This window comes from Fukomys damarensis, unplaced genomic scaffold (genome assembly GCF_012274545.1).
Source record: "Fukomys damarensis isolate Sample0158 unplaced genomic scaffold, DMR_v1.0_HiC HiC_scaffold_10, whole genome shotgun sequence".
Classification (NCBI taxonomy): Eukaryota; Metazoa; Chordata; class Mammalia; order Rodentia; family Bathyergidae; genus Fukomys; species Fukomys damarensis.
The window spans coordinates 5,620,669-5,637,557 of NW_022900922.1; positions in this window are offsets into that span (position 1 = coordinate 5,620,669).

A 16,889-nucleotide genomic window follows, 5' to 3' on the forward strand; every position below is an offset into this window, starting at 1 on the left:
GATACAATCAGCAACACATTAAGACCAAGCACAACTTGGACACTGACCACCTGTGGTAGTCACTAGTCTATCACCCTTAAATCATTTGAATTAAATTGAAATCAAGAAGCAGTCCAGAACATGTCTGCAGTGAACAAAATTTCAATATAGTGTATTCACCATTTAATGGCTCAGACAGAGAGAGGATGCAAGGCCCCTGATCTCAGTTAGCTGATGACCCCATGATGCTGACTGACCTCGGGCTGCAAGGCCCAGACTGAGTTCCCCATCCTTCTGAATGGTTGAATTCCGCAACATTCTATTACAGGTTTCCCACGCTCTTTCTTTAAAGATGTTCAAAGTTGGGAACTCAGAAAAATACCCTTGATGACCACCTCTGTCTTTGCAGAGTAGGTCCAAAGACTGGCACAGTCAGGAGGTCTGAGAGTATGGGGTGGGTGGGTTATGGGGGTTCAGGGGCACCTGCGCAGCTACCTTCCCGGCGCTTGAGCGATGGCTGTTGGGTCGGGAGCAGGTGTGGTTCTCCTTCCCGCGGTGGATCTGGGCCCAGGCTTCCTCCCGGCGCTTGAGCGATGGCGGCTGGGTCAGGAGAAGGCGTGGTTCTCCTTCATGACTGATATTTTTTGAAGAGTGCACACTTGTTATTTTGTAGAAAGCCCCTCAGTTTAAGTTTGTTTGATGTCCTGTCATGACTACATTCAAATGACAAAGAATACATGAACAAAATCTTATCAACAAACAAGGTGGTGTCCTAAGTACAGTCCTTTTATCCAGACTCATAGCCTCTCTTTTTCTTACAGTGCCTGAATTCTCACTCCAAGGAACTTCCTGGCAGCACCAAGTTCCTTCCTCCCCACCTCCTGATCTAGCATCACATAAAAAGCCACATTTATTACCCCTCATTGTCCAGGAGCTCCTGTTTAGGCAATTTCAACTCCTATGGCAAAAGTGAGAACTAAATCCTCCCTCTGCGGCTCACTGAGGGTTGAGTTTTAATGCAGGCCGGGGAGGTATTCTTCTTCTTCAGATAAGACCCAGAAATAGTCACACAAGGATGAGCTCTTGCCTTGCACTATCCTGTCCCAGAGGGACCATTTGTGGCTACACACACTTGCAGTCACACAGCCCACTCAGTGATGGAGAAGAGAGCACCCTATGACAACCCCTAAGTACGAAAGAAAAAGAGAGACCCTTCGTGAAGCACCCAATCAGGTCTCAAAGGACAATCTCAGCACTTTGTTTTGTACAGGCTAAGATGATCAAAACCTAAGAAGTTTGAAAATGTGTGAATGTGGACACGTGCTCCAAAGTACCATAAATACCACTTCACTAAAGTGATTATTGAAGTCTTCTTTTTTCACATTAATGTGGGAACTGTCAAACAGCTGTTCATTAATAGGTAAAAGCATATTAAGTTTTCCCTGCCTATTAGCTGAGAGCTTATTGAGGTGCATCAAAGACTGAGCTGTCTGCACCCTGTTTATTCTCCCCTTCTTCCCTTCTATAGTGGGTAACACCATGCCCTGTTAAAACACTATTCTCCAACCTTTCTTGCAAATGTAGCCAATGGCATACAAACAGAAAGCACTGGTATAGGCTTCTGGTTTATGCTGTCCCTTATGTCTCTTCTTTCTTTAAACCAGAAGTGGAGATAGATTAATAACCTCTGATGAAACCATTGTGTCCACCAGGAGCCCTCAGGACGTAACAGCAGAGATAAACCATTTAAAGTGCTACGCGCACCACACATTACCTGGATGGTTATCTTCTGTCTCTGTGAGACTGCAGAGAAAAATAACATTTTGCCTTGCTTAAGCCAGTGTTATTGTATTTCTAAACCTAAGATTAGCTGATAGAATAGTACTCAACTGATAGATCACTGATGCGCATTTCTCATAAACTTGAATGTTTATGTCATATTGGCCATCAAAGGGGATAACATATTTTAGAACTACATAAATGTGGGAAAAATTAAGGTCATCAAAATATGTTTTTAGGGCAGGGGATTTAGCTCAGTGGTTCTGCTGCCTGCCTTGCAAGCACAAGGACCCGAGGTCCAATCCCCGGTACCAAAATGTTTTATGTTTTTAAGAGTAATGTTCATTCTCTGGTTGATTTATTGTATAATCACGATATTTTTCTCAACAATTCTAATTTTTCCACAGACATCCACAATTTTTTTTAAAGAGGTTTTTTATCCCTAAAAATACCTATTGATTTTCCTGGCTACATAAACAATATAGATCCTATATCATGGATGAAATATAAGCCAGTTAAAAGAAAGCCCTAAGTGACTCATCTTGTATGAGGTATCTACACCACTCAAATTGATAGAAAGTAGGATCCTGGTTTCCAGGGGTTTGGGGTGGGCAGAAAAGGGAAAAGTTTGTTGAGTGGATACAGAATTGCAGTTTGCGAGATGAAAAAGTTCTGAAGATTGGTTACACAAAATATGAATATATTTAAAATCAATGAAACTGAAAGGGAAAGAATACTCCCAAAATCATTCCTGAAAGTGAGCATTACCTGAATTCCAAAACCAGACCAAGATCCAAAAGACTCCTTGAATTCATAACCAAATTCAGCAGCATAACAAGTTACAAAAAGCAGCATGGCACTGGCACAAAAATAGACAGACATGAGGATCATAGACAGACTAGAGGATGACAAAACAATTCTAGGCACATTCAGCTTGCTGATCTTTGACAAAGGGGGCAAAACATACATCCTAGATGTTAGGGTTTTGTCCGAGGAATAGCTGTCAAAAATTTTTTTCCCACGCCATGGGTTGTCTGTTCAGTCTGTTGGTTGTTTCCTATGCTATGCAGCTTTTTAATTTGATATGATTAAATTTGGTGATTCTCAGTGCTATGTCTTGCACCATGAGGTTCTATTCAGAAAGTCTTTGTCTATGCATATGACTTTGATTGTTTTACCCTATTTATCTACCATATGATTGCTTGTTTCAACATTTAGATCTTTGATCCATTTTGATTTTAGTTTAGTGCATAGTGAGATGTATAGATCCAGGTTCAATCTTCTGCATGTGGGTAGCCACTTTTCCTGGCACCATTAATTAACACCTAGAATATATAAAGAACTCAACAATTAGACATCTCAAAATAAAACAAGCAAAACTCGGGCAAGTGCAATGAATACACATTTCTTAGAAGTACAAGTGGTCAATAAACACATGAAAAAAAAGTTTAACATCTCTGTCCATTAGAGAAATGCAAATTAAAACAACACCAAGGGCCGGGGATTTAGCTGAGTAGTGCTGTGGCCTTCCTTGCAAGCACAAGGTCCCAAGTTTGACCCCCCCCCCCGTACCAAAAACAAAACAAAACAAAAAAACACTGAGGTTCCATCTTACTTCAGAAAGAATGGCTAGCAAGAAATCAGATAACAACAAATGCTGGTGAGGCTACTTAGAAAAAGAAACTCTTAGGGTTAGGGTTGCTGAGAATGTAAACTAGTACAACCACTATGGAAAGCAGTATGCAGATTTCACAGAAGGAAACTAGAAAGTCCACTTAATCCAGCATTCTCTCTCTAAGCATCTTCCCTAAAGAGTTAAAGACATCACGTTACAGTGATACATGTACAACCATGTTTATAGCAGCACAATTCATAATAGCTAAATCTTGGAAATGGCCTATATACCCAGCAACAGAGGAATGGGTGAAGAAAATGTGGTAATTACACACAATAGAGTACTGCTATGGTTAAACTCAAGTCATTTTCAGGAAAATGGATGCAAAATTTGCATTGTGTTTTTCAAGACTAAAAAGTCTTTCAATTGGTTTATTAAAGATAAATATACCTGTATGGAACGTGGGAAGGGGTTCAAGATTTATAAATATTTTCTCCTATTCTATAGGTTACCTTTTCATTGTTGATTGTGCTTTGATGCACAGAAGTTATATTTCATTTTGATGTAATCTAATATACCTACTTTTTATTTGCCTGTGATATTGGTGTCACACTCAAGAAATCAGTATTAAACCTAATATTATAAAGGTTTCTTCTGATGTTTTCTCCTATGAGTTTTATAATGTTAGCTCTTACATTTAGGTCTTTGATCCTTTTTTAGGTAATTTTTTCATGTACTACAAGATAAGGATAGAACTTCACTTTTTTGCATCTGGCTATCCAGTTTTCCCAGCATTATTTGTTAAAAAGATTGTTTTTGCCCTACGAATGGTCTTTGCACTTTTATCAAAAGTCATTTCACCATAAATGTAAGGGTTTATTTCTGAGCTCTTTACTCAATTCTACTGATTTATACATCTGTCCCTATCCTTGTACTACACAGTTTCAACTACTTTGTAAAGATTCTGGAAGCAGTAACCACATGACCTCCAACTTTTTTCAACATTATTTTGGCTATTCAGAGTCCCTTAATATTCTATCTGAATTATTTTAGGATGGATATTTCTAGTTCTACAAAAGAAGTCATTGAGACTTTGATAGGGTTGCACTGAACCTGTAGATTACTTTGGGCAGTATTGACATCTTAATGCTATTAGCTCTTCCAATCCTGAATAAGAGATACCTTTCTTTTTATCTGGGTCCTCTTTAATTTTTTTCAGCAATATTTTATAGTTTTCACTGTGAGTACCTCTTAGAATAAGTTTATTCCTAATCATCATGTTCCCTTTGGTGCAATTATAAGTGAAATCATTTTGTTAATTTCCTTTTCAGATTGTTAATTGTTAGTGCATAGAATACAACTGAATTTTGTGTCCAATATTTTGCTGAATTTGTTAGTCCTAATAGTTTGTGAGTGAGTGTGTGTGTGTCTGTGTGTGTGTGTGTGTGTGTGTGTGTGTGTGAACAGAAGTGGCAAAAGCAGGTATATTAGTCTGTTCAAATTGCCATAACATGATAATTTAGGCTGGGTGGATTAAAAAGACAACTTTTCTTTTATTGTTATAAAAGTTGTTAGTCCAAGATCCAGGTGCCAGTAGGGTTGGAATCTGCTGAGGACTCTCTTTTTGGCTGGCATACAGCCAATCTTCTTGATAGCCTCACAAGTCTCTTCTTGCATGAGTGGGAAGAGAGAGCATACTCTGATCACATTTTATATGGACACAAGTCGTATCACATTAGGGCCCCACCATTTTGATCTCAGTTAGCTTTAAATACCTCTATAAAGGCCTTATCTCCAAATATAGTCACATTGGGAAGTAGGGTTTTTTGTTGTTGTTGTTGTTGTTTGGTTTTGGGTACTAGGGATTGAACTGGGGTCCTTGCACTTGTGAGCCAGGAGGAAGAACCAGGGTTTTAATATATGAATTTGCAAGGTCACAATCTCATCCATAACAGTAGATATTATTTTCTTGTTTTGAATTTAGAGAAAAAGATTTCAGTGTTTCGCCATTGAGTATTATATTGTCTGTGGGCTTTTCATACATAGTTTTTATTATGTTGAGATAGCTTCCTTCTGTTCCTAGTTTGCTAAGTGTTTTTCGTGACAATTTTGAATTTGGTCAAATGCTTTTTCTGCATCAATTGGGATGATTATATATTTTCCTGTTCATTCTGTTAATATTACTGCACTGATTAATTTTCACATGTTGAACCATCCTTGCATTCTAAGAAAAAAAATTCATCTGGTAGGGGTAATATTCTTTTAGTATATTGTTGAATACTGTTTGCTAGAATTTTGCTTAGGCATTTGCATCAATATTTATCAATGATATTGGTTTATATATTTTTTCCAATTATGTCTTTGTCTGCCTTTGTTAACAGGGTAAATCTGCCTTCACTGAATGATTGTGGAATGTTTTCTCTTCTTCAATTTTTTTTCAAAGAGTTTGAAGATTGGTGTTCATTCTTTTTTAATTGTTTGGTTGAATCCACAAGTAAAGCCATTTTGTCCTGAGCTTTCTTTGTTGGGAGGGTTTTGCTTACTAATTCAGTATGCTAATTATTTACAGCAGTTCTCCCCTTTTTCACAGGGGATGTATTCTTAAAACCCCAGTGGATGCTTGAAACCACAAATACTATCAAACCAAACACATACTATGCTTTTTCATATGCATACATACATATAATAATATTTAATTTATAAATTAGATACGGAACATAATAATAACTATTAATAAAGGAGAAAATTTATAGCGATAGATAGTAATATGAAGTATGTGAATGTGGTCCCCTTGAAATATTTTACAGTGCTATACTTCTTATGATGACATGAGATGATTCAATGCCTACGTGATGGGCTGAAGTGAGATGAGACGGATGATTTGAACTATGGCATAGCTTTAGCCTACTTCTCAGTTTTACTTGAGTACAAGTGCTTTAATACCTTAACAGTCTATCTGATAACAAAAGGGCTACTAAATGATTAATGGGCGGATAGCCTGTGGGCACAGTGGACAAAGGAATGATTTATGTCCTGGGCAGGATGGAACAGAACAGCTAATAGTTTGTCACATGTTGTCCTTTTCAAAAGACCAAAATTTGGTTTTGTTGATATTCTCTATTATTTCTGTATTTACCTCTATTTGAATCTTTATTACTTCCTTTCTTCTGCTAGCTTTGAGTTTAGTTTGTTCTTCTCATGTTTCTTAAGGTATAAAGTCAAGTTGTTGATCTGCGATCTGTCTTATTTTTTAATGTAAGCATTTACAGATATCAATTTCCCTCTTAATACTCTTTACAGTATCTTATCAGTTTTATTGTGTTGCTTTTTTCACCTGTCTTGAGATATTTTTTCATTTCTCATAATTTCTTCTTTTACCCACTGGTTGTTCAGAATTGTATGGTTTGGTTTTCGCGTATTTGTGGATTTTCCAGCTTTCCTTTGTTACTAATTTCTAGTTTCATTCCATAATGATTAAGAAGATTCTTTACCCTTGTTTTGTGGCCCAGCAATTTTTAAATTCTTTAGGAAGATTGCTAGTTTTCTCTATGGATTGAAATGACTTATGAGTGTACAATATTGCATGCTTTGAAATGTTGGGATTTGTTTCTTGCTTGAACAAAATCTAGGGGTGAAAACTAAATGACCAATGGAAAAAATACACAGGGCCATTAGCGTGGGGCTCCTCCAATCTCTCTAGAGTTCGAGGTTATCTCACTCTTGAATCAAGCCTGTCAGTAAAAATGAAAAGAAAGTGGCCAGGGATTTAGCTCAGTGATGCCACTGACTGCCTCTCAAATGGAAGGACCCAAGTTTGATCCCTGCTATCAAAAAAAGAAAAGAAAGTGGAGTTGTCTCTGGGAAGTCTTTGCAGACCAGACTTGGAAGTGGACCTTACTATATTTCATTGGCAAAAATTTAGTCAGAGATCCATTCCTCACTGTCCAGGTGGTTGGGAAATATACTTTGACTATAAGCCCAGGAAGAGAAGAAGAGTTTATGAATAGCCATCATATTCTAGATTTCTATACATAAACTATCAATCAAATGTAGGTTCAAATTAAATAATTTTTTTCCATATACCCTCTCTCAGGAAGTTAACTGAAAATAAAATTCAATAATATGAAGAGAGAAATGAAGAAAAGGAAAGATTAAAGAATTAGAAGTAGTGGATCCAAGTCAGAAGATCAATGAAAGGAACCTGTAGGATGAGAGATGTTTAGCAGGCCCAGGAAGCCATCATCCCACAATGGAGCAGGAAGACAGTGAGTTCCCAGAGAAAGAGTCCTTGACAATAGACAGGCGATGGTAGGACAGATAGATGTGGGGCTTGTATGTACTTGAAGATATCTTAAAGGTAATTTCTAGAGCATAAGAAAATAAACTTGATGCTTGGAATTTCCTTTACAAAATCACATAGCTATGTGACATTAAATTCACAAAGACATGAATATACCTTGACAGTGAACAACATTTACACAATACTAATAGTTCCTCAACTGTATATTGCTTAAGACTCTTAATTGTAAATAACAAAAGTCAAACCTCACTGGTTTGAGCAGAAACTGCATTTAGAAAAATACTGATATCTCTCAGAACTGCTGGAGGCTCAGAATTTACCCAGTGAGGATCACAACCATAGAGAGGCTGTCCAGGCAGGACACTACAGTGGCTACCCTTTCTATACAGTGGATGACATTGTTTGTGTTATCCAATCACAGACTTTGGACACTGGCTTCTGCTACTGGCACCACTGAGCCCCCATTCCTAAAATGGATATTGTTATCATTACCATGACTGCCCCAGAAATTCTCACTATCCCTCAGTTTTTGCATTTGCTGCTCCTAGTTTAAAATCTAACAGTGATTCACAAGTTTGGTCCTAAGTTAAATACCTACCCAACATCAGCAAAGGGAAACTAGGACGCTTAGGATTTGCATTTTTCCATTTTTAGTAATAATTGAAAAGTTCTAATTTAGGTGGGAAAATGTCATGATATAGGAAAAAGCTTCAAATTCTGTGCAGCAAAAGTATACCTCATATTGATTGCTAATTTTTACAAGCTATAGACAAATCATTAAAAAGACAATTTTACCAGAATTTAAAAATCAGCTGATATAGAGTAGAAGAAGATAGGGTTAGTGAGTGGAAAAGAAAAAGAACAAAAGGCCATATTTTCATCTGCCACAGTGACAAACTAAAAGATTATTTCTATGAAACAACATGAACAAAAAGACTTTAGGGCATTTTCAGCTGGAAATGGAAATTAAAGGAAAAAACTGAGAACTTTATATTAGAAAGATGAATGAAAGAGTATATTTCTCTTAAGTTAAATATTTGTATATTACATAAGGAAATTAAAGCCCAGTGTTCCAAGCTGATCAGTCAAGAAATAGCCGTTTAGAACTATAGGGAAAAAAACACCAGAAACTTTCAAAGATGTTTGCCTTTAGAGAATAAAAGCCAGGAGAGAAGAAAATGATCAGAAAATTTGCTTTTTATTATGAGTTCCTACATAGAAGATGATTTTTTTAAAAATGTATATTAAAATGTATATTAGCATTACCTGATTCTTTTCATATAGCTTGGGAGACTTTTTTTTTATGGTGCTGGAAATCGAACCAAAGGCCTTGCACATATTAACCAAGCACTCAACCTTGGAAGACTCTAATGAAAATCTCCCTCTTTCTCCCTATCCCTCATTCACAGGTTGAGGCCCATATGCATTTAGGTTACTTATTAAATGTTTTTATGAAATAGAAAAGTATTTTCAGGGGCCAGGGATTTAGCTCAGTGGCACCATGCCTGCCTTGAAAGCATAAGGTCCTGAGTTCAATCCCCAGTACCAAAAAAAAAAAAAAAAAAGAAGCAAAATTATTTTCTGCAAGAAAACATCACACCTTGATCACATTCTAATTCAAATTTCTGGTTATCTACTTATTTTCAATATTGTTATTTTGCTTAAACTAAGATAAAGCCTTCTGATGATGCGTCAGAATTCTGTTGTGGTTTGGGTAATGCTGAGAAAAAAAATTTCTAGAATAGCATTCTGCTGCCTCATTTCTCAAAACCAGAATTTCTGTGTGTATATATGGGAAATGTACACATGCGAATGCCAGTTCTTGTGCAAACTTTATTTCCACAAATCACATCACTCAGAACTGTAGACATTTCACCCCTCCCCAGGTTGCATATCCCCCTTTCACCTTTCAACTATAGCATGGCAGCCACCACGTTCCTTCTGGGATCCCACGCCCTGGACCAACTCGCAATAATTATGTCTGTCCCTGGAAAGTCACCTGCACTCTCAATGGCCAGGGACATTTTGTTTTAAAAATCTTTCTTTTATTGATGTTTTTAAAATTAGATCTTTCCATAGGACCCAATGAATCCATGATACCTCCTGAGTTTGATTCCTGGCACCAAAAAATAGAAAAGAATCCAAGAGAACTGAACCAGAGGCAATTTGACCAACAGCTCTTCATCTACATTCAGAATCACCCCACTCTTGGCTGTTTTAGTCAGTTTGGGCTGCTGTACCAAACCACCACAGACTGGATGACATACTCACTAGAAATTTATTTCTCACACTCTGGAGACTAGAAATAAGATCAGGGTGCCATGTTGATTTCTGGGGAAGGCCCTCCTCCAGGTTGTAGACAGCCACTTTCTCTTGATGTGTCTTCACATGACCAAAAAAAAAAAAAAAAAAAGCAGAAAGAACTCCCTAGGGTCCTTTACTTAGGACAATAATTCCACTCATGAGGGCTACACCCTGATCTACTGACCTCCCAAAGACCCTGCCTCCTAATACCATCACCTTGGGGATTAGGACCTCAACAAATGAATCTGGGGAGAAATACCAACAGTGCACCCATAATCACCATTGTTCTTGAACCCCCATGTGTTATTCGATTCTCCTTTCCTTCCAGATAACTTTATTTGGACATTTCTGAGTCTCTTGTGGTGTTACTAAATCCTAGCATAAGCAAAAATTTTGTGCGCTGTATAAAGGTTACATAATTCCACACTCTTGTTGCGGAGAGATTAAGCTCATTTAAAGGCTGAGGTCAGTCACTGGTCTACTAATTACCCAAAGAAGAACTAAGTCTGTCAGGAACTGAAAGTACAGGCGAAGGCACTAGGGCTCAGTTTTTGCTGTAGCATACATAGTTACCTTTCAGAAAACTGACCCGAAGTAGGACAAGGAGGACTGAAACACCTGTGAAGTCCAGCTGTGGTGCAGATTCCATGGTCCAAAGTGAAACCATTATAATCAGACACACACCCAGAAACACACACCAAGGCCCGGAGCCAAAAAGTGCATTCCAAAACCAAGGGCACCAAAGCCACAGGATGGTTCAGCAGTAAGCCAAGCTGATTAAACACCGAGACCAAGAGTCAGATATCAAAGTCCAGAGACTGTCTCAAGTCAGGCCAAACCCAATAGTCCACATGCTGGTCACAAAGAACAACACTTGAAAAGGAGACATTGAGCAGGGAGTGATCCTGTAGCTTCTGGTTTACACAAAATACCTCTGTTAATTTCCACTTGTCTTCCCTTAGAGTTTAAGAAAGTGCTTTTGGAAGTTTCACCCTTTCTCTGCTGAGTGAAAAGGAGTTCTGTTTAATTGAGTGTAGAGTGTAGATTACGGACGGAGAAAGCCCTGGGAGCTGTGGTGGTAACAATGGTTATCACAGAGGAGAATCCCACGTGAAAAGCAAAAAGGGAAAATGTTTCATGGTGCACTGGTCATGCTGCCTGCCACCCTTCCAACCCCTCCATTCTGCTGCTACTCAAGCTAAGAATTTAGGGGGCTTGTGACTCATTTCATAAGAAGGAATGATTCTCTGCCGTCTACAAGAAATGAAGACTTGAATGTGTCAGGCAGGAAACAAGTCAGAACAGGAAGCTGAGCAGTAACATAATCACGATACCAGTCAAAATGGGGCGGGGGAGGTTTCCTGAGGAACTAGGATACAGGATGCATATTGGGTCACAGTAATAAGTAGGCAGGATACTGTTAGAGGCTAGCTATGCACTCAACAAGCCCATCTCCTGTCCCTCGGCACATGGCCGCACTACATTTCTACCTCTGCAGTCCCATGTGGCCATGTGACTGAGCGGCTCAAAATGAGCAGAAGAGATGGGCACCCCTTCCAGTTCTTGCACATACAGACCCCCACCGGCATTTGTCTTCACCTGTCCAGAAAAGCTTTGGAAGGTGAGACTGGAAGATGGCATGGATAGAACGAGCTTGGGTCTCTGCATCTCTGCTGGTGAACATGGCCAGTGAACAGCAATCACCACTGGAACTGTACATTTGAGAAAAATGCTTTCTCATGTGATGTTTAGCGACAGAAATGTAGGGGGTTCCTTGATGATAGCAGCTTGCCTTACCTTACAATTACTTTCATGAATTACAGGGACAGTACAGAGACGCTCAGAAAAGCCAGGCCAGCGAACAGTAATCGTCAAGGAGCACTGCAAGGCTGCTGTATGTTGCCCACCTAAATGCTCCCGCTCTACCCACCTTCTAGCTCACTTTCTGTTCATAGTCTGGTGTCTGGAATAGCAGACCACATGGATTTTCTTCACTTCCCCATTTCTGACACATGCTTCCTTCCGTACAATTGTGAACACCCCTACACCCTGCCGGAGCTACCTATGACCTCACAGCTGTCAAGTCCAACCAAACACTTTCCAGTCCTGATGGAGTGGCTTTTAATATGCAATAATATACATTCTAAGAAATGGTACGTTTTCATTTCCTGTCCCCCAAATCCATCTGTTTTTGTATTCTCTTTCCTAGCAGGAGTAGGGGAAGTCCAAACTCAGCCATTATTGGGGTTCATTTCCACGCCCTTAGTCACACAAAGGTCAAGGTTTTAGACAGTATGGAACACTGCAGTGAGGACCATGAAAGTCTGCTGTGATGTATTTCTTGTCCATCTGTAAGCTTCCTTTGGGGGCAAGAAGTTTCCCTGAATCCATTTTAAACTCTGCTGTGCTAGGTCTGCTGGGTTGGACAGACACAGCACTTGCCATTGAGCAGGAATCCACCAGCCTCAGTGTATTTCCCTGTCCTTTAGAACTCTCATCTTGCTAACTGCTACACTCTCAAATTTGTAGTCTCCTTGAAGATCTTTCTCCTGTCGCAAAAAAACTCAGTTCTTCTTCAGTCCCTGGGGAGGAAAAAAAAAATCCTTGATCTCTAAAGTCAAAATCTACGCTTGGGCTGGGGAAAGCTTAACACATTCCTCACCAATCCATCCATCCATAAATAAAATCCTCAACAGTGTGCATGTGGCCCTTTTAAAAAAATCTTTCTGTATTTGTCTGAGGCTAAGTCTCGCCTTTGAATTTTATCAACATTCTGTGTTAGTTTTCTTTCATTCTCTTGCTTATTTCTTGGTACTCTTTGCTTTGCCCAACCCAAAATCAATGGCATTCTTTTCCTTCGTATTCCTACAAGTATTTTTGAAAAACCTAGTAGTCTCCTTGTATATGTTTAAAGTGATACCTAGATATATTTATCCTAAGTAGTTCCAAAAAATGAATTTCCTGGTATATTGCAAGTATCGGTATTTAAAAATACTACCATTATATCATTTTTAATAGATCTAATGGAATCTTTTTTAAAAACTCATGCTACCATCCTACTATCATTGTATTTAAAAATACTCGAACAAGGTTTTTCTTTTCTTTTTGACATTTGTCATTTCATCTGGCTTATTTTCCCCTTGATATCATATTTTCCTTCCCACAGAATTTAACTGTAGCTGGGTGTGGTGGTACATGCCTGCAATCCCAGCACTTGGAAGGCTGAGACAAGAGGATGGCTGTGAGTTCAAGACCAGCCTGGGCTACAAAGTGAGTTCCAGGTCAGTCTCAACTACATAGTGAGACCCTGACTCAAAAAACACCAAAAAAAAGGAATTTAACTGTAATGTTACCTATTTTGTACTTTTTCAGGTTTTTATTGATCACTATCTTACTTCTCTGGGAAAAAATTAATAAAGTTTGCTTGGTTTCCCACTGCCACAAGCCTCTAGATGTTAAAGATTTCTTCAGGCTTGTATTTTTATTCTAATGATTATGAGTACACAATGGAGAAAATATAATATTTATAAATATTCAAAATTTGATACATAATTATTAAGTAGAACAGCAAAGCTTCACATCAACTTTATTATAATTTATATCTGAAACAATTTAAGTGTACATTTTGATGAGTTTGGGTGACTGTGTTCAGTTATGTAACCAATGCTACAATCAAGATGAACAGGAAAATCATTGCCTCAACCTCAATTTTCCTCTTGCCTCTTTGCAGGCAATCCCCAGCCCTAGCCCCGGGAAAGCACTGAATTGTTTTCCATCACTTTAGTCATGCCACTGAAAAGTAAAATTTTTCCAGATGTGGTGGTACATACCTATGATTGAAACACTCAGGAGGCTGAAGCAGGAGGATCACTAGGAGTTCAAGGTCAGCCTGGGCTGCATAGTGAGTTAAAGGCCAGCCTGAGCTACATACCAAGACTCTCATTTTGAAAATGCATCTCTGAACTTTGTAGCTAGAGATATAGAGAGATGTAAGTAGACCTGTATATATATCTGTATCTACCTTTTCTTGCTAGTTTAGTTATCTGTTGATAAACATTTCTTGTTGCTGGAACGTGATTGGGTTCGACATTAATCCTATCCTTATTTTTTTATTTTTATACATATGAATTCCAAGAAACAATATAACCTTATATAAGTAGGTAAATGGGAAAAGAAGTTGTTTTCGTTTATTTTGTCATGTTTTATTTTTATAGCAATGTGTCTCGATTATTTAAACCCTTTCTGAATTATGCCAAAAGAAACATCACAAAGTGCTGTATAACCACAAACTTCTTATAGGATGTAACAGCTGATGGCCCAGTGAGGTTCTACGCTGGTTTTGTTGACCAGAGGGTTGAAGGCCCCTTGGTTGGCAGAGGGCCTGTTACTTAGTCCCTGGAGTCAGTAGCTGTCTCAGAACCGACCATATTCCTAGCAGTCCCTCTGAAACCCCAGACAGTTTTCTTGCTCTGGGATAACGCAGTACGGTGCTGTGAAGGGCGTGCTTTCTTTTGGAAGGTGCAGAAGAAGCAGTTGGGACAAGGTAAGAAGAGAGACGCTTTCTCCTTTCCACAGCCCAGCGCAGGCCTGTACTCAGGCGGGGCAACTGAAGGGAAGATTGAAGCAGAAGCAGACGATCTAAAAGTGAATTCCTTCCAAACACCCACGCTCACGTGTCCTGGGGAGTCTTCGGACACCTCTCGGAGCGCTCTACCCCACTCTATTCTGCTAGGCAGAATTAGCTTGGGTTCAGCCCCAGGTTACGTTCTTCTGTCTGGTTTTCTGCCTTGTCCTCATGTGACTTAGCCCACATTTTTCACTTCACCTCTTATGGACGGGTGATAACTCCCAAATTTCCTGTGTCTCATCCCTACCCAGTGTCTGAGAAATACCTTTCCGATGGGTTGTTCAACATCTTCACCTTTGTGATTAGGGTTGATATGTGTACAAACTTATCCTAACCCATATTCATGAAAAAAAAATCGACCTGAATTCCTGAATTGACTTTATATACAGAGTGGCCTACCTGTGTGTACAGGGTAAAGTATATATAGTACATATGTGACTCCTGTAGTCCATGACGAAGCTAAGACTCACTGAGGTAAAGTAAAAGTTCAGTGACAAGTCAAACATATATGGGAGGGCCTGAGATTTAGCTCAGTGGTGCCACTGCCTGCCTCACAAGGGCAAGGTCCTGAGTTTGACCCCGGCGCTATGGGGGAGAAAAAAAAAGATTGATTCTCTGCCTTGACTTGATTGTATAGAAATTTCCTAAATAAAAATTAACACAATCCTATGGAGCCAAACTAAGGTTCAGGTAAATGATACAAAGTATATTTTTCATTAATTTTAATAGAGTAGGATAAATTTAGAATCTACACAAAGGCACTATATCTTACTTCTTTATGGAAATATGAAAACAATAAAAGTTAGTTGGCTGAGAAGCAAATTTAAGATCCCAAATCATTTCATCAATAACCACCAATTTAAGGATTGTTCAGCCAGAAACAAGTTTGGGTGTGTAACTTCCCTGGCTTCCTTCCAGTGATTTAATTCTGCACAAAAGAAAACTAATATGATTCTCCCATTCTTTTATGCATTATATTTTCAACATACTCACTGAATGTATATTTCCTGTCCTAAGTCAGATGTTTATGGGTTGTGGGAGAAAGCAGGGTGTTAAGTTCTACAAATCTTGAACAAGGATTATTTGCACAAATGTAAATAAAGGGGCATCTTGGGAGTACTTTGAGTTTTCATGTAACCCAAAATATATAAAATCTTATTTCTTACAAATATGACAAGCAAGTGATCAGCCAAGTCTAAAAATATGGACCCCTCTCTGTCTGTCTGTCTGTCGCTCTCTCTCTCTCTCTCTCTCCCTCTCTGTCTCTCTCATCTTTGGGTCTTATTTATTGTTTGATGAGATACACTTAATGTATATCTTCACACATAAATCAAAACTCTCATTGTCTTTAGTTACATTTATTATTCTCATTTTCATCTCCACTGTTGGTTTGCTTTTAGAACTTGGGCACTTAACTCCAAACTTTTGTTGGCCGATGATGAACGAAGCCTTTTCTCTTGTTTTATCTGACAAGACTCCAGGTAAAAATGCAGCAAATGAATAAGGGAAGCTGTGTCCTGAGTAGGAAATAGATATATTGAAGTCAAACCAATTTCATACTTGAAATCTTGGACTCTACTTTTAAGCTGAGAGTGCAGAAGGGTGCAGAAGCACAAATCCAATTTTAAGGGAACCAAAGTGAAATTGAGGGTCTTCAGGACCTTGTAAGCTCAGGTTCCTCAATTCCATCTCTGAAGTCAGAGCAGATTCTAGATTCTCAGAAGAGTTGGTGATGGGTCCTTTTTCTTTGGTATCAGGAATCGAACTCAGGATCTTGTGCTTACAAGGCAGGTGCGCTGCCACTGAGCCAAATTCCCAGCCCAATGGGTCCTTTTTTGACACCCGAGCTCACTGGGCTAAGCAGCTGAAATTGAGGTGTATTGATGCTGAAAGGGATGAGAGTGAATTCATACTAATTTTCCCATTTGCCACAGTGTCCTTTGCCAACACAGTGTCCTGGCTTCACTTAATTCTATCTTGCTCAAACCACAGATAGAAATCATGCGCCATTTATTCCCAACTTTACATGTTAAATAAGATCAAAGAAAGTTCAATAAGACATAGAACATTATCAATGTCCTGCAGTGTAATTACTTAGAATGCTTTGTAGTCACTGGAGCAATGCTTGTGGCAAAAATAAAATTCAGACAACGGTGCAATGAAAAACCAAAATTCTACTATGTACAGCTTCTTTCCATATATGACTCCCTTGTCAAGAATTTAAGGAAAAGTTTGAGGGGAATCATTCCATATCTATTCCTGTCCATTGATATATATATATATAT